At 48.5% G+C, this 23,251-nt stretch overlaps 1 pseudogene; it reads left to right on the plus strand.

Moving 5' to 3' along the window:
- LOC133052178 (histone-lysine N-methyltransferase PRDM7-like) overlaps positions 1-23,251 on the plus strand; it is a 42,940-nt pseudogene that overhangs the window by 11,648 nt on the left and 8,041 nt on the right.

The following is a 23,251-nucleotide window of genomic DNA, read 5'->3' on the forward strand; positions in this document are numbered from 1 at the left end:
CCTTCTCTAAAACCCTTATAATCTGGTTAAAACTTTCATAGCTTAATAAAGTTTATTCATACATCTTTATATAATTCATCTGAAAGATGTTTTCAACCTCAGTTTTTTTGTTCTGTGCTAGTGAGGGTGGACTCCGGCAGTTGGTGATGGACAGGGAGGCCTGGTGTGCTGAGGTTCATGGGGTCGCAAAGAGTCAGAGACGACTGAGCGACTGAACTGAGTGAGGGATATGTTAAGACATCTGACTAAGGGAAGCCTTAGGACATGTTGGGCAGTTTGTAGAGTGGGCGGTCCAAGATGGAGAAGGTGAAGGACATGTTGGACAGTTTGTAGAGTAGATGGTCCAAGATGAAGAAGGTGACAGACATGATCCCTATCTCAGAGCCTCCCACTCCAATAAGAGGAAGCAACTCACAGCCATGACAAACCTCAGGTTTATGACTCAAAAACAATAAATAAGAAAATAACTGAGGGACTTCACATAGGTTACCTGATTTTGAGTAGAAACTCATCTGTGTTTGGACATGATTTCAAACACTCATTCTTGTAGGAGGAAGTAACAAGGCATTCCTCTGAGCTTTGATTGGGCAACTCTCTCGTTTGGAATCATTTGTTTAGCTTGCCCCTGTGTTGTGAGCTTTGAGAGTCTACCCCATACCCATTAATTCTCAGAAGTCGAGGCTCAGCTCAAAGCCCCCCAGGGCCCCGTGAATGTTTTGTGAATGACTGACTCCACATTTAAACATTAATCTAGGAATAAGAAGGTCAAGGAATGCTGAAGATAGTATTTGTGAGCTAGACTTCAATTATAGAGGCAGTTGAGGGGATATATTGACGGTAAGGGTGTACGCTCAAATTCATACTCTATTAAATAGCACACACAACGATTTGTTGAAAGTTATTAAATTTCATGTCCACTGTAACATTGAGAATTAGAATGTATACCTATTTACGGATCAGGAAACTGAGGAGAACCAGCTCGTCGTACAGCCTTCTTTAAGCAGGATTGATGAGGCCAGCTATTTTAATTCTAACATTGTTTCTAAGACATGGCAACCTGCAACATTCAGCTCATTTTCTTTATTGTCTAAATGTGCTTCTGCCGATCGTCTTTTCTTTTCTCAATCTCACTGCTTTGTTACCTTACTTTCCAGATGTGTTTTGTCCCCTCTATAATTTTTCATACTTCTTTGACCATCAAAGATCCACTAATTAATAGAAAAAACCCAGGATTTCTCTATGAGCCCTTACCTTCTTCTTTCCCTGACCACCAGCTATGCTCCCTGCCTTGCTCTTACTTTTACACAGAATGTTGAAGGGGAAGAACCTTAAGATATGAATTCTAGTTTTGATTCATTACCCACTTAGGTCCTTGTTTTACACTCCAGTGTTCAGACCTCCCCTCCACCAGGTATTTCCAAGAATTGTCAAAGTATTAACTAAAGTCATGCATGTGAAAACACTTCATACAGTCCTAAAGAACTAAAGAAATGCATGTTGTCTTTTACTCACACGGAAGGGAATGTCCCGGGGACCATTAAATAAGGTGTCCAGTTTGAAGAAATTGCCGGGAGCGGCAAAATTGTTGAAGAAAAGTGGCTCCAAGTGGGCTCAGAAACCAGTGTACACTCTCCAAGAAACAAGGACCCCTGGACAGCACTCCAGACAAAAAGTCGGTAAGAGAAAATTTGGGGAGTTGCTTTAATTAGTTCCTCTAATCCCTGTAGAAAAGGTAACAAGTATAGCCTAGGTGTATGGTGTGGACTTTGGGTAGGCATGGGTTTAAGGTGGATTGATCTGAGACATGAAGCTAGCAGTGGGGCCTGAGGAAAATCTTATACATTTTCTGAGGTCCTGATTGTCCATCTGTAAAGTGAAGATAAGGATACATAACTCATACAGTGTTTGAAAGCATTACATTAAATGCAAAACTGCTGACACATACAAGTGGTTCAATAAATCCAGCTGTGATAATAGGTACCATGCTTTGTTAGTGTTTATGCCCAGACCTCTGCTCAATGCCTCATGTGTCATGTGCCCTTACCATTTATCTTCTGAGTAGATGTGTCAGTGAGCTATTTCTTAAGTAAGAAGTTTGGCAATTAAAAGCTACTAACAGGAAGTACAGGAAGCTAACACTGAACTGGGCATCTGTGTAGCCTCAGTCTCCTGAACCAGTATTTAAAGACAGAACAAACAAAGTATAGAGAAGGGATTTCCTGGTGGTTAAGTGGTTAAGACTCCATGCTTCCACTGCAGGAGGTGTGGGTTCCATTCCTCGTCAGGGAACTAAGGTCCCACAAGTCATGCAGTGTGGCCAATAAATAAATAATGTAACATCAAACAAAAAAATACAAAAGTAAAAGTTTGAAAAATAAATGGAAAAAAAAGGTTTTGACAAAGTGTATAAATGGACAAGTATGAGATCTCACAGTTTCTGATAAAACCATGACTAACTCTCCATACCCCACCAGCCTTGCTTAGCTTCTGTTCTCCATCTTAGAACTCAGAAAAAAGGAGGCTGGAGTGAAGAGGTACAGTTTACGGGAAAGAAAGGACCATGTGTACAAAGAGGTCAGCGAGCCTGAGGATGATGACTACCTCTGTGAGTGACCCCGCTGGCCCACTCACGTAGAAGGGGTTATGAGGCCTTGATCCAATAAACTTACTTCACCATTTGGTTCCCCAATCATTCCCTTCTTCTATGACTTGGGGTACAGGATCGAGGCCAAATTCCGTGAGTGCCCCCATTCTTTCTGAAGGTCTTTATGACCACCAGCATCACTATACCTCCCCTCATCCCTGTTGCTCTTATCTCCAGATTGTCAGGAATGTGAGGACTTCTTCATTGACCACTGTGCTGCCCACGGCCCCCCAACTTTTGTTAAAGATTCTGCAGTGGAAAAGGGGCATGCCAACCGCTCAGCCCTTACTTTGCCCCCTGGGTTAAGTATCAGACTGTCAGGCATCCCTGAGGCTGGGCTTGGAGTATGGAATGAGGCATCCAATCTGCCTCTGGGCCTGCACTTTGGTCCCTATGAAGGCCAGATCACAGATGATGAAGAGGCCGCCCACAGTGGATATTCCTGGATGGTGAGAAATAACCCTCTTTCCCTGTCCTCTGGCCGCTAATTGCTTGTGTGTGGTGGGAGTGCTTCATATCTACATGCAAGGATGTGGATGGTGATGACATGGTCAGCAGTGACACAATCAGCCCTGTGTACTGTGTGCACTGGGCATGAACACAGATTCAGTTCAGTTTAGTTGCTAGTCATGTCCGACTCTGTGACCCCATGAACCACAGCACGCCAGGCCTCCCTGTCCATCACCAACTGCCAGAGTCTACCCAAACCCATGTCCATTGAGTCGGTGATGCAATCCAACAATCTCATCCTCTGTTGTCCCTTCTCCTCCTGCCCTCAATCTTTCCCAGCATCAGGGTCTTTCTAAAAGAGTCAGCTCTTCACATCAGGTGGTCAAAATATTGGAGTTTCAGCTTCAACATCAGTCTTTCCAATGAACACCCAGGACTGATCTCCTTTAGGATGGACTGGTTGGATCTCCTTGCAGTCCAATGGATTCTCAAGAGTCTTCTCCAACACCACAGTTCAAAAGCATGAATTCTTTGGCACTCAGCTTTCTGTATAGTCCAACTCTCACATCCATACATGACTACTGGACTACATGAACACAGGATTTCTATCTAAAGATCAGAGGAGAAGTGGGAGACAGTGGTACAGGCATACAGAAGTGACTCCTCCCTTGTGGAGCCCTTGCCTTCAATGTGCCAATAGACTCAGACTTAAAATTATGATTAAGGAGCTTACCATGTGGTATGACTGGCAGCTGAATCCATGCAGGCTGAGGAACAGAATGACAGCAGAGGGAAATAGTTCTTCTATTACTTCTACCAAATAAATAAATAAATAAATAAATAAATAAATAAATAAATAAATAAATAAATAAATAAAAGAGAGACAAAAGCTTGTATCTCTTTTCTGACACTCAGATCACCAAAGGAAGAAACAACTACGAGTATGTGGATGGAAAGGACACGTCCTTGGCCAACTGGATGAGGTGAGTGAAGTGAGTCTGCAGTTCCTAGACATCGCTCCTCCCTCAAGCCCACACTCGTTTCCTTCTGAACCCGTCTCCTCAAATAGCTTTCACATCTTCTTTTCTCTTTTCCCTCCATATCATGCTCTTTCATTTCAAAATACATTAGAAAGAAAGAAAGAAAAATATAGCATGTGTCCTCAAAATATAAGTCTATATGCTCAACAAAACTGAGGTGCTTGAAAACAACTTGTGGAGTCTAGATTCACCAGGGACACTTTAACTCACTTAGTTGACACTTACCTAGCACCTTATGTCCCAGGTTAGACAGTGAACTTCATTATTGAAGCAGATCACACAACCCATGTCCTTTTGGAGAAAATACTGAAGACAGGCATGAACCAGTTGATTTTAGGGATAGTTTCCTTAATTTTTCTATTTTTGAATAACTGCACAGCACCAGGATAACCTAACATGGGAGACTTTGAGTCCATGTGGGCAACAACCTCCCTAGGCTCGGTCCCAGTGAGAAGTGGGCCCTGAGGCCTGGGAAGGAATGTGGGGCAGGATGGCTGTGAGCATGCTCCTTCTCTGAGGGCCTCTCCTTTCATCAGGGCAGGCAGAAAGTGAATAAACTTTTACTGTTGTGTGTCTCAAGCTATGTCAGAACACTCTGCAAGTTTCCATGGGAGGGGGTGGGCAAGTGAATAGGACCCTGGATACACATGGGGAGATTGGAGAAAAGCCTTGGGAGAAAAAGCAGGTTGGGGTGAGTGCTGAGGGGTGCATGCTAGCCTAAGAGCACCAAGTCCTGTGGAATGAAAGAGAACTTAATTCAGAGTATAGAGGAGCTGGAGGTCACCTGTCTTACAGATAGTCCAGGTGGACACAAGTCTGGAACTGGGCTCTGTACAATGGCTAATTAGGTAAGGAGAGAAAAGCATTCCAGCCAGGAAGAGGACCAGAAACAGGATCTGGACATAGGAATTCACACGCCATGGTCAAAGGTGTGAATAGATGGTCCCCATGAGGGGTGGTAGGAGCCATGGTGGCCTCAGAGCCTGAAGGCAAGGAGCTGGGCATGGTCTGGCAGTGGAGGGGACTCATCACCTGTGGTTTCTTTCCCTTTCCCGGCCTCGACCACAGGTATGTGAACTGTGCCCGACACTATGAGGAGCAGAACCTGGTGGCCTTCCAGTATCACGGGCAGATCTTCTATAGAACCTGCCAGGTGGTCAGGCCTGGCTGTGAGCTGCTGGTCTGGTACGGGGATGAATATGGTGAAGAACTTGGCATCAAGCGTGAAAGCAGGGGGAAGAGCATGCTCGCAGCCGGGAGAGGTGAGGGCCACCCCTCTTCCAGCACCCCACCCCATCCTGGGGAGCTTACCTGGTCCAATTCTGAAGCATAGTACAAACCAGTTTAAAGTCAGTGAAGTCGCAATTAAATGTGTCAGAATTTGGTTCATTTCATATGACTGTTATGAAAAATATTTATATTAAAAATGTTCTAATTTTCAATATTTCATGCAAAAAATATGTAATATCACCTTCTGCTGGAAGGCTTAGAAGCTAAAAGCAAGTTTTCTAGCACCTACCAGCTCTCTCACCTTTACCTGTTTCTTCCTCATTTCCTCCACATTTCTAAGTGACGTGTACAGTAGTTTGTATTCAGTTACTTTTTCAAGTTGTTGTCATGTGAGTTCATACTCTGTGCCAGACAGGGCTTCACGCACTGAAACGGACAGAACCACTGTCTTGGGGCAGCATGGGTTCATACCAGACAGGAGCTGGTGCTCTGAGCAAAACTGGTGCAGGAAAAGTGCCTCAGATTAGCATGAGCAGAGGGTGGGGTGTGGAGGAGAATGGTGGAGCAGGATCTCTGCAGAGATAACACCTCTGGGAAAGGACTTCATGCAGGGGAGCAGCCAGTGCTGCAACCCCAGGGCTGGGAAGAGAGGCCATGGCAGTGGTCATAGGAAGAATACAGAGGGAGAGAAAGGAGGCTGGAGAGAACACCAAAGCCTCAGTGCCCGTGTCCATGTGCAGGCCCCAGGGGTGTTCCTGGGTGGCACAGAACAACCATGTGGCTTTCAACTGCAAGCAGTATATTCTTTGTGCTAAGATGATGATTCAGTTCATTTTTGGGAAGAGACAGCAGCGGGGAGTCCCCTCAGAGGTCAGTTCATCACCAGACATGAGGGGAGAGTGGGCTGGCTGAAGATGTATGGGACTGAGGGTGTGAGGAGTCTGGCTGGAGATGTATATTTAACCAGGGCTTCCTAGTGCATGTTAAATGGTCTAAGACTGAATCAAATAAATGAACCTTCACCCAGCAGTCACCCAGCACATGGCCTCTAAGATGTCTATGACAGACCAGAGTGCCCACGAGCCCACAATCACCCAGCAGACTGCCTCTGAGAGGTCTTTGACAGACCAGAGTAACCACGAGGCTGCATTCCCACAGCAGATGGCCTCTGAGAGGTCTATGATAGACCAAAGCGACCATTATTCTGCATTCACCCAGTGAATGGTCTCTGAGAGGTCTGTGACAGGTAAGAGTGACCACAACGCTGCAGTCACCCATCTTCTTAATATCCCAGCCTTAAGGAGAGAGTTTGCCCAGTGGTTAGTGGTACAAACAGGCATGTACAGCTTTTTAGAGCACATGGCACGCCAGGGGATAATTAAAGTAAGCAGGACACACCTCAGTGATTGGCGTCCTCAAGATAATATCCATCAAAGAAAGACCCCGTGGAAAGAGTCACCCATTGAAGCCAAGTGGATCAAAGTCATTGAGTCTCCACCCTCAGGAGTGTGGGTCCAGGTGAGTAGGTGACAGACTACCCAGCTCATCTCGATGGTAGCCAGTGGTGTCCCTACTGCCCAGAAGAAGTTTGGCCCAAGTCTAAGAACTTCACAGGGGGCTACCAAATCACTTCATGTGTGGGACCTCAGGTAATGTCCCTGATTTATGGCTGGGAAGTCTGAAGAGGGGGTGCACTCAGAGTTTCTGGTCCCCTCCGGCATTTGTCACTCAGACTCACTGTCCCTGTCTGAGAAAAGCTGAGATCTGGGTAACAGTGCTAGCAGGACCCATGCATGCAGGAGCTCTGTCCCCCAACTCTTTCAAAGGGCATGTTTCACAAGGTGCTAGTAAGGCTTTCAAGAGCAGAGAATGTTACATGCTGAGAGTCTGGCCTGACTCAAGAAGAAAACTCAGAGCGACCCCTTGTCCCCAACACAGTCAAGACAAAGTGCTTGGAGCTGAGAGGAAAGGGAGAGCGAGGGCCAGGCTCCAGGAGAACTCAGGGGCTGGACCCCGGCCCTCCTCCTTCTCTTGGTTTCAGCCCTCCCAATAATCAGATGTGGGTTATGTAAGATCCCCTGAGAGCCACATGCACCCAGTTCATGGCTCTAATTCTGTGCAAGGACATATGGGGGTTCTCAGAGTACCAGCGAGTGGCCAATGGGCAGGGAATCCCAGAAGATTTAGTCACCACAGAGTGAGGGCCCATGACAACACTGCCTTAACCTGGGGCTCCAAGACCCAGGGCTCTTGTCTGAGTCACACTTGTGTGGTGTCTGCTGTCTGCAGGCTGCACTGCATCTATGTCCCCACAGGCCAAGCTCTGACAGAGCTGTGGGCTTGGCCGGGGAGCTGGGGATGCTCAGTACAGAACAGACGGTACCAAGGTCAGAGCACTGCACAGGAAGTCTCTGTGAGTGGTTGAGAAAGGCCAGAGCCCCACCTGCCCCTGCTTGGAGGACATGGATGTTCACCTGAGAGACCAGAGAGGACCCCACACCTCTGACAATGGCCCCAGAGGACAAGCTAGCAGCACACTGCCAGAACAAGGGTCGCCCAGGACACCAGGCAGGATGTGCACTGGGCAGTGGCAGCAGAGACTCCAGCCACAGGCAAGCCTAGTGACCCTGGGCAGGCATAGATGGCTTCAGACTGTGTCAGCACCCTGACTTCAAGATCAAGGGGCTCCTGCATGAGGGAAGGGTGGGGTCTCCCAGCACCTTTCAGACCTGGGCCAGCTTGTACTGCAGATCCTTTATGGTGCTGTTCTTCTATTCCAGAATGACTGAGAAGAGGAAGGTGTCAGGGAAGTGTGGCCTGGCTCCACCACAGGGACATCCACACAGGAGGGACTGCCGTATGAAGGCTTTGGAGGGAGACACTGGTGTGTGTCCACCCCCAGACCCCGAGGGGACCTAGCCTTGGGGCTGGCTGCCTCAGGTCACCTAGCTGGCCAGGACCCCAGAGCCAGGCCTGACCACATCACCCACTCTTTCTGTGACAGCTCCCAGGTCAGAGGGCAGAGAGACGAGGTCTGGCTCCAGGCAGGGTCTCTGCCAAGTGTGGTCCGGCCTTCCAGCTCCTGGGCACTGAGGCCTCGTCTGTCCCTTCCCAGCAGTGCCCAGTGACTGAGACACTCCAGCCCAGGGGAATGCCACACACCACCACGGACACACCAGGGAACAGATGCTCAGCCTGTGACCAGAAGTGCCTCCCAAGGAAGCCTTCCCAGCACCCACCACACAGGCCACTGTGGGCCTTCCTCTCCTGCTGTGGCCTCTTCCAGGTCATCTTAGTGTCCAGGCAGACAGCGGCTGTGGCCTTGGCTAAGAGGCCAAGCTGCAGTGGGCAGTGGGCTCAGGCTAGGACGGCTGGAAGGCCAGGGAGGGGCTGGGGAGACCTTGAAGACACAAGAGCCAGGAGACCACGGCACACACAGGCCTGGGTGCTCTAGCCAGGAAACCACCACTGCCCCTCCCCGAGGCTGACTGAAGGTCTGCACTACAGGGATGGAGCCCCAACTGCAGCCCTCAAGGCCTACCTCCAGCTTATGGGACATGAGTGTCAGGACTGAGGGGTCCAGGTTGGAGGCCGCCAGCACCTTGCTGAACTGCACCTCCTCCTTCGAAAAGGCGGTGGCCCGTACCTAGATCTTGAGCTCCAGGATGAGGTCCTTAGGCCTCCCTTCTGTTGAACCTCCAGGATGCCCACAGTGAACATCCAGGGACCCTTTCTTCCTTCCTTCTACATAAACACAGAAATCCATATCTCTAACCCAGAAATGTGTAACTCTAGGAAAGCATCCACAGAAATAATATTTCATTGTACACACAAAACCTGAATCTCACATGCATAATCCACAAGGACCTGATACTCAGCCATCTGCTTGACTTCTAGGGCCAAAAATCTAGGAAAGGGTATAGATCTCCCATAGATTCATTATACCTGAATCAAGTGGCTGTATGCTGACAACAGTCACAGCATTGCAAATCGACTATACTGTAACAGCATAGGCGTGATATTAAAGAGAAGGAAAGAAAACCAGTCCCTACTTTATTCCCCCTGGCTTCCTGAACTGGGGCTGCTACCCCATCCCTGGAGCGTAACCAGGCTTGGATCCCACTGCTTGACTAGGGTGGGTTCGGGAGAGGCTGGCAGGGTACCCAGCATTGAACCCTTTTTAAACGTTTACTTTCTGCTTTGTTCCGGCTTGGACCAGCCTCCCCAGTGGGATCCAGGCCTCCAGGGACTTGGGAAAAAACACGTGCCTTGGTGCTGGGCATTCCAGCTCAAGCCTCCTTCCCAGAAAACTGTCACCCCTCATTTTTTTGAAAATGAAAAATACCTTCCATGAAGTTGTGATGCTGTGTGTTGGAAATATAACTGAAAATTCTGTGATAAATGTGCTGATTATGGAACACACTTAATCCAGCTTTCTATGAAACACCAGTGACAACAATACTTTACATTTGTTTCACACTTTAGTTTACATCAGGTTTTTGTTTGTAGTCTTTTCAGTGCTGCTTCCTAATAACCAATTTCAGAGGTTTTTCAAGAAATCCTCTGCGCTCCTTCTTCAGAAGCTCTGGTCTGGCCTCTGGCCCTGGGACCGATGGCCTCAGCTCCTTGGAGCCAGATTAACCCCAGCCTTTTGGTCCACTTTCCAGAGTTGTAACCAGTCATTAAGAGCACTCCACATCTCACACACACCTGCAAGCAGACAGCTGTGTCTAGAGCCCAGCAAGTACCACAGTCTAGACCCCAGCACTCCTGGAAAATGTGGAGCAGGGCAGACAGACGGCAGGGAGAAGGGGTGTTGGGCAGTGTCCACAGCCAGGCCTGGGGACTGTGGTTCCTGCCCAGACCTCATGTAAACCTGAAGCTTTCTGACCCTCATCCCATCCTCGTGGGCCTTCCCATCCCTCTGTCCTCAGAGGTCTCTGTCCATGTACTGTTTCCCCAAACCTGGCTTTTTTGTGTGTGTGGCGGGGGGCGGCGGGGGGGCTTGGAAATCTCATGGATAGAGGAGCCTGGTGGGCCACAGTCCATAGGTTCACAAAGAGGCTGACATGACTTAGCCACTACTCTACAACAACGAGTAGATGAGAAAGCGAAGGAAGGTTAAAAAGAGAGAGAATACAAAGCAATGAAAAATCCTGTCACTATCTTTAGTAAGTAATTTAGGACCTGCCATCAACCGTAGAAACTCTCAGATGAACACACAGTTGGAAAGTGTACTGTGTTCCTACATCCTACCATACACACTCCTGCTATAATCTTGACAGCAAAGACTTGTGAAATAAGAACAATAATCATCATGATAATCAATCTCTGCTATTCATGACTATACTCTTCATTTTCAACATGTATTTGTTGGATATAATCAGTGTTAGGCATTCTCTAGGGGCTTCCCTGGGGGGCTCAGACAGTAAAGAATCTGCCTGCAATGCAAGGGACCTGACTTCGGTCCCTTGGTGGGGAAGATCCCCTGGGGAAGGAAATAGCTAATGGCTAATGACTCCAGGACTTTCGATCACTAGAGAACTCCTGGCCCCATAGAACATTAATAGGTGAGTGCCCTCCCATAAGCCTCCATCCCAACACTAAGACTAAGCCACACCCAAAAGCCAGCAAGCTGTAGTGCCAAACACCCCTCGCCTATCCTTCAGCCAAATAGGGGCACAACCTTGCACATCAGCAGACAGGCTGCCCGAAGCCATACTGAACCCATAGACACCCCAAACCACACCACTGGACCCAGCCACTGCCTTGCAGAAAGACAAAATCTAGCTCTACCCACCAGAACACAAATAAAAATTCCTCCACCCAGGAAACCTTCACAAGGCATTTGTCCAACCCCACTCAGGTCAACACTAAGACCACACCAGCTTTGTCCATGCCAGGTCAGCACACCAACATCCGACCTCTATTCATACCAGGTCTTCACACAGACGACCCAATGTCCATTTGTGCCAGGTCAGTACACAGACCACCGAACCTCCATCCATGCCAGGTCACCACTAAGACCACCCCAACTCCATCCATGCCAGGTCAGCACACAGACCACCCCACGTCCATCCAGCAAGGTCAGCTTACAGACCACCCGACCTCCATCCATGCCAGGTCAGCACTCAGACCACCCCACATCCATCCAGCAAGGTCAGCTCACAGATGACAGCACCACTATCCCTCTGACTGATAATGATAAGAGGCTTATAGAAGCTTCCTCATGGGAGAGACTCACTGTAGGGGAAACAGGGTCTTGTTTTGATAGGTGGGGCTATGCTTAGTAAATCTAATCCAAAGTGACAAAATGGCAGAGTAGAAGGGCATGTGCTCAACTTCTCCTGTGGGAACTCCAAAATACAACTCACTGCTGTACAACCATCAACAGGAGAATATTGGGTCCCACCAAAAAAAGATACCCCACATCCAAGTGCAAGGGAGAAGCCCCAGCAAGACGGTAGGAAGGGTGAAATAGTGTTTAGAATCAAACCCTATACCTACCAGAGAAACTCAGAGTGCTCAAACAAAACCTTGTGCAATCAGGAGACCCCACAGAGACTGGCCAGACCTACCTTTGAATGTTTGAGTGTCTCCTATGGAGGTACGGGTCAGCAGTGGCCTGTTGCAGTGGCAGGGGCTCTGGGTGCAGCAGTCCTGGGTGTGGCATAAGCTCTCTTGGAGGAGGTCACCGTTAACCCCACCATAGAGATGCCGAGCAGATGACCCAAAAACTGCAGAACAATTACACCAAAAAAATTCTTGCAGTGTTAAGAAAGTTCTATGACCCACAGCAGATTTCCCAACCTGGGGATTGGGCAAAGGGACAGAATCCCCAGGGAATTTGAGTTTGGAGGCCAGTGGGATTTGATTACAGAACTTCCACAGGACTGGGGAAACAGACACTTGGAGAGTACAAACAGAATCTTGTGTGTACTAGGACCCAGGACAAAGGAGCAGTGTCCCCAAAAGAGACTGACCCAGACTTGCCTGTGAGTGTCTAGCAGTCTCTTGCAGAGGCGTGTGTCGGCAGTGGCCTGAGGCACTGAGTGCAGCAGTGCGTGCATGGGATCTTTTGAAGGAGGTCGCCATTGTCTTCATTACCTTCACCATAGTATGGTCTCAGGTCAAACAACAGGGAGAGCCATAGCCCCAACCATCAACAGAAAGCCATGTTGATGGGCATTCAATATTCACAAGGTCCAAGGGTTTCTAAGTAAACAACTGATCTCCTGGAGTCTCCTGGGGAGTCATCAAAAAGAATTCATAACTGGGTAGACCACCACAAAACCAATTTTAACAGGTACCTTTAACTCACACATTAAAAAAGAAAAATCACATGAAAAGATGTCAACACTGCTAAATATTAGGGAAGGGTGTTCAGTCTCACATCACACCACCAATCAAAATGGTGACTGTCAAGCACTCTATGAAGGTTAAATCCACCAGATGCCATGAAGAAAAGGGAACCCTCCACCTTCGTTGCTGGAAATTAAAATAGGTGAAAGCCACTATGGAGAAGAGCATGGACGTGCATCAACAATGAAAATGAGAGTGAAATTAGAATATCCCTCAAACCATACACAAAAGTAAATGTCAAAGAAGATAAAGATCTAAATGTAGGATGGATACTATGCAAATTTGAGGACAATATGGGGGGGCAGGCTGTAACCCCCGTCAGGAGGGGTCAGAGCCATCACACGTCTGTTATTTCCTCTTGGGCTACTGGGTTCTTCTGCCTCCCAGACAAGCTACCACATGTTGACAGGATATTTTACTGTGTTTTAGAATTATTTTCTAAACCAAGTTTTACTTCCATAAATAAATCAAAAGTCTCAAAGGTAGAAAGCCTTAAAGAAGAATTAACAGAAGCCCTCCTCCCATCCAGGTGCCCCATCTTTCCACATCAAAGAAAAGTGAAAGTGTTAGTTGCTCAGTCATGTGGGACTCTTTGTGACCCCATGGGCTACAGCCCACCAGGCTCCTCCATCCATGGGATTTTCCAGGGAAGAATACTGGAGTGGGTTGCCATTTCCTTCTCCAGGGGATCTTTCCAACCCAGGGATCCAACCTGTGGTCTCCTGTATTCCAGGCAGATTCTTTACTGTCTGAGCCACCAGGGAAGCCCAGATCTGCATCAAATGTCCTCACAAAATATGTACCTTTGTATTTCATCCCTCCCTTCCTTCCTCTTATGTTTCCCTCCAGAGATTTTTTTTTTTGAGTGCACATACAACATTTTATAGAAACGTATTTTTTTTAGTCCCAAGTTTTTGCACAAATGGTAAAATACTCTATGTACTATTTTACACTTTTTCACTTAAGGATATGTCCTGGAGAGCTTTCCAGATCAGTAGAAAACTGCATTTTTTCCTTTTAGCCAAACATTTCATTATAGTACCATCGTTTGCTGTACATTTCAAGTGGCTGCTTCCAAACTTTTGCCATTATAACGTGGCAGTGAGTCATCTTGTGTCACACAGCTGTAATGGGTATCACTTGCAGGGTGATTGCCCCACAGTGGAACTGCCAGGTCAGAGGGTATCAGGCTGGTACTGATAGGCAGTGCCAGGCTGCCCTCCATAAGGGCTGTGCCAACTTTAATTTAAATAACCCCTGCCTTTCCTGTTAGTTAAAAACAAATACATTGGATTTCCTTAAGAAAATTTCAACCTCACAGAAACAGAGGCAACAGAGGGCGAAGAACCACTGTGTACAGTCTCCATAACGCCTCTGGAAGGACCTTGTTTAGGTCTGAAAGGCCTTTTCACATTATCCCCACCTACCCCTCTCTGCTTGTCTGGTTCCCTCCACCTCACCCTCCAGGCTGGAGCTGCGTGTCCCCCGCCACACCCCCTGACTGACATCCCCACTGGAGTTGGAGGAAAGGGTGAGCCTTCATCTCAACAGCAACCCTACACAGAAGGGCCTGTGCTCAGGGCATCAGAGCAGCCAGGTGTGCAGGGCAACTGGCGCGTGGGGCTGGTGTCTACTCTCAACCCTGACACGTGAGGCCTGGCAAGGCCTCGGCCATCAAGGATGTGCAGAAGACAGAGGCAACACCAGGACAGGGCTGAGGGTAAAGACGGTGGCCTGTGCTGGTCACGGTAAAAAGGGCAGCTGTGGCCTAGTTGCTCACGCCTTCATCCCTCTCCTTCCAGCTCGGGGCACTGCCTGGCGCTGTATATGCATCGTGCTAGAAATATGCCCCCAACACTGGAAAACCAGGAGAGTTCAGAGAGAAATCTGGCTGTTTGGTTCCTTGCAAAAACACCTGCTGACCCTGGGCCCACAGACCCAAGGCAGCCTGGGTTGCCTGACCCCACCGCCCCTTGGCCTCACCACACAGCCACTGTACCCCAGCCTGCCTTGGAGCCATCTCAGCATGCTGCTAGGCACTGACCTAAGGCTCTGGACACTTCCTCTTCCCACACGCCCTCTGTCATCCCTGGGCTGAACCACAGCAGTTATCTGAGTGTCTCCCTGTGTCAGGTGGGGCACCATGGAAACAAACCCCATGTAACCTCTGCCTGCTCTGGTGCCACCATCCAAAAGCAAGCAGCTCAGCTCCCAGGGCTGTTGATTTACAAACCCGGGCCACAAGCCAGTGCCCCGCACATGACACCTTGACCCACGAGGGAGGAGGCAGGTGTTTGCTGAGCGAGGACTTGTTCCATTAGCAGCTCAGTCAACCAGGGTGTGCAGGGCCAGCACTGGGGTCTCCTCCACACACCTGGGGGACTGTCTTTAGTGATAATTGATAATGTTCAATGAGACCAGAGAGCTGATGTGGTCCGCAAAATCAGCACCTCCACAATGAGCAAAGGCAGTGCCTCACTCAGTGAGCAGAGCTTCAGGCTGAAGACTGCCTGGACTGAACTAAGACAGTCCAGAAAAAGTACCCATCCCTCCCATGACCTACCGCGATACCACATGCACACTTCCCAACTTCATGGCCTGCTGGCTTTCCATTCGGCTGTGCCCATGACTTTGGCCCACCTGGAGCTGACTTTGTATTCTGAAAGAAGGAAGGGAATGAGAACAGGGCCAGCCCAGCAGCCTGCTCTCCACGCCCCGACCATGGCAGAGCAAGGTGCCCCAAGGCTACACTGCTGTACCCACTAACACCAGCCAGGCAGGACCCAACCACACGTGGTTGCCACATAGCCCTCCACTCAGGAAGCAGCCCGGGCTCAGGAAGCACTGGCCACATGACAGATGAGGAGAAGGCCAGAGGGAAAGCAGCCAGCCCAGGGTCACACCCTGGAACAAGTGCCACCACAGAGCTCTTCTATCTTGTTCCAGGGACAGGACCAGACCCCAATTCTAGTGCATGCTTTAAAAACTGTGCTGCTGCAAAGAGAACACGTGTGGGAAAGCTAACATGCCTGCTGTGTTGCTGGCCAGCCCGGCACCACTTCCCACGGCTACTGTCATCCTCCAAGGCCCAACTCTGCAAGCCCAGCCTTCCGCTCCCCCCTCATCTGGGCTCGCCAGCTTGGCGCAACTTTGCTGAAAGCTCCCTACATGCAGGCCAGTTTCCAGGCACACTGGGGTCACCTGGGTTAGACACTTAGCTAGGGAGGGAGGACCAGGACTTGTCCCCACCCTGCTTGGGTCCAAAGTCCCTTCAGGTCCCCAACCACTTAGCTCAGCTGCCTCTTCCAGCAACATGCCTTAACAACTGAAGATAAAGATACACAAAACCGAGCTGATGCAGCAAGACGTCTCACCACTTACTGGACTGGATTCCAGATCAAATAATTCCCTCCTCCCATCCTCCCCTGGTTGCCACCTCCACTCACACTCAGGGCAGACAGCGGTCTCTCCAGCCTTCAAGGCAGAGCTGACCGGGAGCAACAACACATTTAACATAGACTTGCCCTGAGTAGCCTGGAATGCCCACAGGCCCTGGTGGGGATGAAGAGCTGGGAATGCAAGGGTGGGCCCCCAGACCAGGAGGCAGAGGCCCCGGGTCACTGTTATTCCACACCCACCCCTTGGGGTCTGCAGTCACAGGACCCCTGGCCCTCACCCACCAAGGGCACTAAAGTGGAAGAGAAGGCCTACGGGGCCAGCCAAGGAAGGCTTAATTACTATGCCCAGAGTCGAACTGCCTCTGAGATGAGGTTTCAAAGCTAGAAAACAATGGGGGTCTCTTCCCGTCACCATCTCTGCAGGCCAGGAAAACCAAAGCACCAGTCTAGGGGCCATGGGTTGACTCCAGGACAGGGCCTGATCCGACTCCTGACAGTCCCATAGAACCCGTTCTCCACAGGAGGCCAGGCCCTGTGTGATGGGGACACAGTGAGCTCATCTCTAACAGACTCACAGAGCCAGCTCTGATGTAGAGCCAGGGCTGCAGAAACAACCAAGACCCCTTAACCGCACTAGGTTTCAAATCTGGGCAAGAGACACAAACTCCACGCTACCCACTAATTCACAGGCCCCAGTGGACTTAGGCCAGTGAACATGGAGTCTCACACACATGTGGGTGTTTTTCTTCTTCTTTTCCTTTGACTGGAAAGCACAGTTCAGTGTTGGCTGGAGGAGGGTGTCCCTCTGGCAAAGCCATGAATGATCCCCCCAGAGTGGTTCTTTTCTAGAAAGCCAGTGAGTGCCCAGTATCTGTCCAGATTTCTAGCTATCACCTGCTGGCCTCTGTAACCCACAGATGCTAACAGACCGAGTACAATACAAGCTCTTGATTAAACCATGCCTTTCTGTTTAGAGAGGTGTCTGAAATGCATGGAGAAATGAAGGATTAGAGCTCAATAGTCCACACAGCTTGTTCTGAGAAACACTAGTCCCCAGAGATAGTCTGTTAAAAGATATTTCCAATGACAACTAAATTTGGGGACTGCAGTCCACAATGTCCTTCCCCTGGAGACCCACAGGACACACCAGCATACTGAAGACACAGAGAGAAAGTCTGACACTAAGAAAACCCAGTGAAGGTGCCTGCTTTGTTTCATTTTCCAGACTCACCAGACTGTTGAACCTCCTGTGGCCTAATGCTGGCTATCTCCTTATGGCTCTCGCTCCCAGGGAGACACTGAGGGCCCCGATTTAGCATGAAGCTGCCCAGGTTACTCACCTTGAGCTATGCCAACGGGAGTCAAACTAGACATCTACATTCTATCCTGAATCTGGGGTCTTTCTTGAAAGTCATTCTTCAGGTTGGCCTCTGGAATGGGCACCTCACATGGAGCCATCCTTCTCAGTGATGGTGTCCCCAGCACCTACCTCCTGACTGATCGACTGTGTCGGCTTCTGCAAATTGGAGACAGATTTCTGCAAACCTGGCTGTGGCAGCAACTCCAGTGGCTGAGAGGCCATCACACTGGAACTGGTCAAAGGCAGGACACACGTGAGGATCAGACAGGCCATGGCCTCAGGGTCCCTCCACATTCCAACCTCCTCTGGCGGATAAAAATGCCTCCCCCCAACAGACTACTAGGCTGGCCAAGTGAGTGAGAAACTGGACAACATGTGAGGTCTGCTCACCGACCCCTAACAGGACTACCAGTCTTTTGCCTTCCTGCAGAGCCCTCTGCCTGCAAAGACTGAAAGCTCACTGTGAACAGCAAATGGGTGAACAACAAAGTGAAGGAGGATCTCCCATGAGGGTGGCTATAACAGTGGGTGGAAGGGCCCCAGGCTCTCCCTCCTGATCAAGGGTTCACAGCTCCTCAGGGGCTGACCACTCTGAAACAGGAGACTTTTTTTTAACCTTCTTTTGGTTTATGAAAAAAAAATATATGCTCAAGGTAAAAATAAACACATACAACACAGAATGTGTCACCATCTCATCCTCCAGAGAGAAACTCAAGTAGATTTTTTCTACACACATCAGCATAGTAACACCACCCATACACCTCAGTAACTTGTGTTTTACTCAATCCCCGACATCTTTCTATGACAACACACGTGAATCCACCGCTTTCTTCTAACAACACAGGAGGATGGCCTAGAATGTGCCAATCTCCAGATTCTCTTCCATGACAGATAAAACCACAATGGACTTTTCTGTGTACTTCTCTGTGTACACTGTGTGTAAGCAGTCCTGCAATCTAAGTTTTCAGAAGCTGGACAGCTGGATTGAAAGACATATTAAAGTTTACAAGATTCTGTGGGGCTGCCCTCCAGCAAAGGTGCCTTATTTTTTGAGTGATCAACACAAAAAGGTTCTGAAGGAAGGTTTCTGCTGACTTGTGGCCATCTGGTCACTCTTTCTTTTCAACCTTCTACCCGACAAGCTTCAAGGAGGGTAGCGAGCCCCTGGCCAAAACTCCACTCTGTGCTGGTGGCTCATCTGTAAGTCAAAGCCAAATTCTAGGCAAATCCAAGGTTACTCAGCCCAGTCATCACCACAAGTGAAGGCCAGGGACGCTCTGCTCACATCACCTTCTATCTGAAATAGACACTTCATTGTGATGTCACTTCTGGGTTCTCCAAACACGGAGTGCAGCAGGTGAGGCCCCCCCACTGGGCCACTTTCCACACCGCCAGGGAGGGGGCAGCAGAAACACAGTGCCAGCATCTGCTGCTGCCACTAACGCTCTTCACCTCTTGCTGGCAAACAAGCTTTAGCACACTGGCCTCATTCAAGTTGCCTGATGCTATGCTGATGGTGCGTTAAGACTGGATACAAGGAGAGAGCAAGGTTTTATCCTCTCTCTCTAGAACCAGCAGTAGCAGAGGTATTTCACTGCTTACATGGAAACATGTAGCATCAGTTTCATTAGAGGCTGCAGTGTCTATGATTGACAGGAATGACAACAGTAACACTGACATCTGCCATCCACCAGTCCCTGGGCGAGGCCCCGTGCCAACCATGTGACCGTGTCTTCTCATCCATTTCCTGTAGCCACCCCTGGAGCCAAGGGTTATTTGTACTTCACAGGAGGACACTGATGGTCAGAGTCAAATGGTTCCCCAGCTTCCACAAAGCTAATAAACAGCCTGGCTAAAAATCACACAGCAGTGTCTGATTCTACAAGTCACACTATACCATGAATCATGACGATCCCTATACAGACTGTTAGGAAATGTTTACAATTTTTGGTCATTACTGATCAATCACCTGGATGAATTATCTGTTCATTCTCTACATCTTGTCTGAAGTAACTACAGGAAGCTTTGGGCCATTTTCAATTAGAGAAAAGGACCCTGGTTGGCAGGCGGTGATCTGGGCCACCTTTACTTTCTGGGTCCAGAGTATCAGCAGACGGACCTCAGGGACACAGGGCACAAAGGTGGATGAGGCCAGACTGCTCCATTTCCACAGTCTTCACATGGCGTCTCTCTCTCTCTGTGTTCACATGGCTTTCTTATAAACACACCAGTCATTGGATTATAGTCACTGTAAAACAGTGTGACCTCATCTTAACTAATTATATCTGCAAAACCCTAATTCAAAATTAAGTCATATCCACAGGCTCCAGGGGTTGGGACTTCAACATCTGTTTTGGGGGGACACAATCCAACCCACAGCAACCCTCCACCACCTCCCACTTCACTCTGAGCACAAGCCCTCAGCATGTCCCGAGGCCCTACACATTCAGTACCTGTCAGCCCTCAGGCCCTGTACTGCTGCTCTCTTCTTCACTCACTCTGCTCCAGCCACACTGGTCTCCTCACACTCCCAAACCTCCTTCAAGTCTTCACTCAGTCTCTGCTTCACAATGAAGCCGACCCCAACCACCCGGTTGAAAATGGAAAACCTCTCCTCCCCGTGCTCCCTCTCTTTTCTCCTGCTGCACTTCCAACCAGATTTCTCACCACCTTCCCATAGGCTACCTAGTGTAGTTGTTTTTTTGTTTCTTGACAGTCTCTCCCAGTTGGATTGGAACCTCCATGGGAGAATGGAATGGTGTCCAGCAAACAATGTTCCTTGAGTTACCAAATAAATAGAACTACTATACAAAATGTAGTAAAATATCCTTGTAAGTTAGGAGCAGGGAAATACTTCCTAAATATTGTTTCAAGCCCATAACAGATTAATATCAAGAATATACCAATATTTTAAATAATCTGCTGATCATCAAGAAGATAACTACAATTCTTAGCTTTGGAAATGAAAAAAGGATACAAATAGGCTAGTTATAGAAGATAAAATCCCCAAAGGTCGCAGGATATGGTAGGAGTTCAGATGGGTGCAGCGTGCCAGGGAGCAGCCAGGCACAATTGAATCCAGTAAAGCCTGCACATCCCTGAACTCCAGCAGTTCTGCTCCTGGGAAACTGTGACCAGTCCCCTCAGTGGGGGTGTATGAGGGTGTCCTCACGGTGTCACCTGTAAAGGTGGGAGTCAGAGCCACCTAGACGTTCCACTGACTGTCCTTCTGCCCTAATATCTGACCCTCAGGTGAGTCTGCTCAATTCATGAGTTTCCATTTATGTATGGATGACAGCAGAAGTCAACATGCTAGACCCTTGCTCGGTACTTTCTTTGGGCTTTCCTCGCACATGTCTGACCAGAATGTCCACACCTACTCTATGTACCCATGTGACTGTGGTTTTGCCTTGACATGGTGTTTCTCCAGGGATGATGGCGAAAATCTATTAATATTTGCTAAATCTACAACTAAAACCATTAACAATGTGTGCTCATGGTTCCCCCTTTGTAGCACCCACAGGAGAACCTGGGACAGAGAGCTCATTTAGTCATCTGTAAGCAACTGCAAGGCTTTACTTCCCACTTGCCTTTCATATAGGATCCTTAGCCCAGCGCCACACTGCCCTTAACATGGAGAAGCTGACCTGCTCTCTGCTCATCATGTTGACTTTATTTATATATTTTTGTCTGTGCTTAGTGTTTGTTGATGCACATGGCCTTTTTCTAGTTGTTGCCAGGGGCACCTACAGTCTAGCTGCTGAGCACAGGCCTCTCATTGTGGTGCATTCTCTTACTGCAGAACATGGGCTCTAGAGCACAGGCTCAGTAGTTGTGGGGCATGGGCTCAGTTGCTCCGTGGCATGTTGGATCTTCCCAGACCAGGCACTGAACCATGTCCTTGCACTGGCAGGTGGATTCCCATTCACTTAAACCCCAGGGAAGTCCTCCTCATGTTTTATCTTGCTCTGTCATGAACTGTAACCACTTCTCTAACCTCTGCTTTCTCCTAAATTAAAAGTATATGTGTGTATGGACTCAATCGTGTCTGACCCTTTGCGACCCATGGACTGGAGCCCACCTGGCTCCTCCGTCCATGGGATTTTCCAGACAAGAATATTGGAGTGGGTTCCCATTTCCTTCTCCAGGGGATCTTGCCCACCCAGGGACTGAACTTGTGTCTGTTGCATTTCTTGTGTTGGCAGGCAGATTTTTTACCACTAGCGCCACCTGTCTTTCGAAAGCCTGAACTAAACTGTGTGGCTTTATAAACTGGACAACCTGAATCATTTCCTCTACAAGTTCACTGAAACCATCCACTCACACCAGCTGTAAGTCCTTTCCCACTCCTTTCAAAGCGGTCCAGCTAAGCATCTGCAGCCTTTGACACATCCCACTTGACATGTGTTTCAACCTAAATATCAGCTTTATTACTGATGAAACTGATTGGGAAGAACGTGGCTTGGACTTCTGAGCCAAGTCAAGTTTCTGACTTCCTCCAGACTGGCTGAGACCTGGGGATGGCTGACCTCAGGGAAACATGGGCCCTGAGGATTGATCCACCTTTCCAGGCTGCTGCCTCCCATGGTCAGCTTCATTCCCTGTCACACTCTGACATGTGTGAGAGACCCATTTTTTTCCCATACATATTATCTCTCAGATTTGCTTTCTCATACTGAGTCAGATTATCTGTCACATGCACCCTTTCTGTCGTATTCCCATGTCACTCTATAATGCTTTTTCCATCACATTTATTCTCTCTCACACCTGATCTCTCCTAGATTCTGACACTCTGTGTGCCACACACTCATGCTGTCATGGTATCTGTGAGAGGGTTAACTTAGGTTGCTAGGGAGACCAAGGCTCTTTAAGGAGGAAGTGAATATGAACATTCTTTGTTTTTCACATTCTTTTTCCTAAGACACGGAGGCGTGGTAGGCAGCAAAATCTCTTGCTCAAGGACATGCTCTTTTGAGCTCTGAATGTATGTTATGGGAGAAGGTCTGGGTAAAACTTCCATGGCTTTGAGCTCTGGGTTAACCCATTTCTTCTGGTTAATATCCTGCAAATGTCATCCCAGGATGTATGTTACAGAAAAGGGTCTGGGCAAAATTTTCATATCCTTAAGACATTATTTCATCTGTTCTCAGCAGCTAGCAGAAAAGTATATAATGCTCTGCTTATACTAGAGAATACTGGAGTGGGTTCCCATTTCCTTCTCCCAGGGATCTTCCCCACCCAGGGACTGAACCTGTGTCTGTTGTGTCTCTTGCATTGGCAGGCAGATTCTTTACCATCAGTGCCACCTGTCCTTTGAAAGCCTGAAAGAAAGTGTGTGGCTTTTCAAATTGGACCACCTGAACCACAGGTACTATTTCTGTCCCGTTCTGATATCTATGTCAGAAGCTTTTCCTATCATTATCACTAATAAAATTTCTACTAAACAAAGCTCTGAGTGACTGAAATTGTGTCTCTTTGTCTGGGAATTAAATTGTGTCTCTTGGTTCCGGAATTAAATATTCTCCTTTGGAGACCACGAATCTGGTGGCAGCGTTCACCATTCACTGTACACGATAAGTTATCATCTATCATCTTGGGGGCTTGCTACCACTATCACTATCATCTGCATCTTAGTCGCTTCCCATCATACTCTGTCCTTTGAAATTCCTGTCCCAATCATACATCCCCTGTCACACTCACTCAAAACCATCCACCTGTCACCATGGTAAACTCCCTGAGAAAGTCATTCTATCATACACTGTCTTTC

The sequence above is a fragment of the Dama dama genome, chromosome X (assembly GCF_033118175.1).
Source record: "Dama dama isolate Ldn47 chromosome X, ASM3311817v1, whole genome shotgun sequence".
Classification (NCBI taxonomy): Eukaryota; Metazoa; Chordata; class Mammalia; order Artiodactyla; family Cervidae; genus Dama; species Dama dama.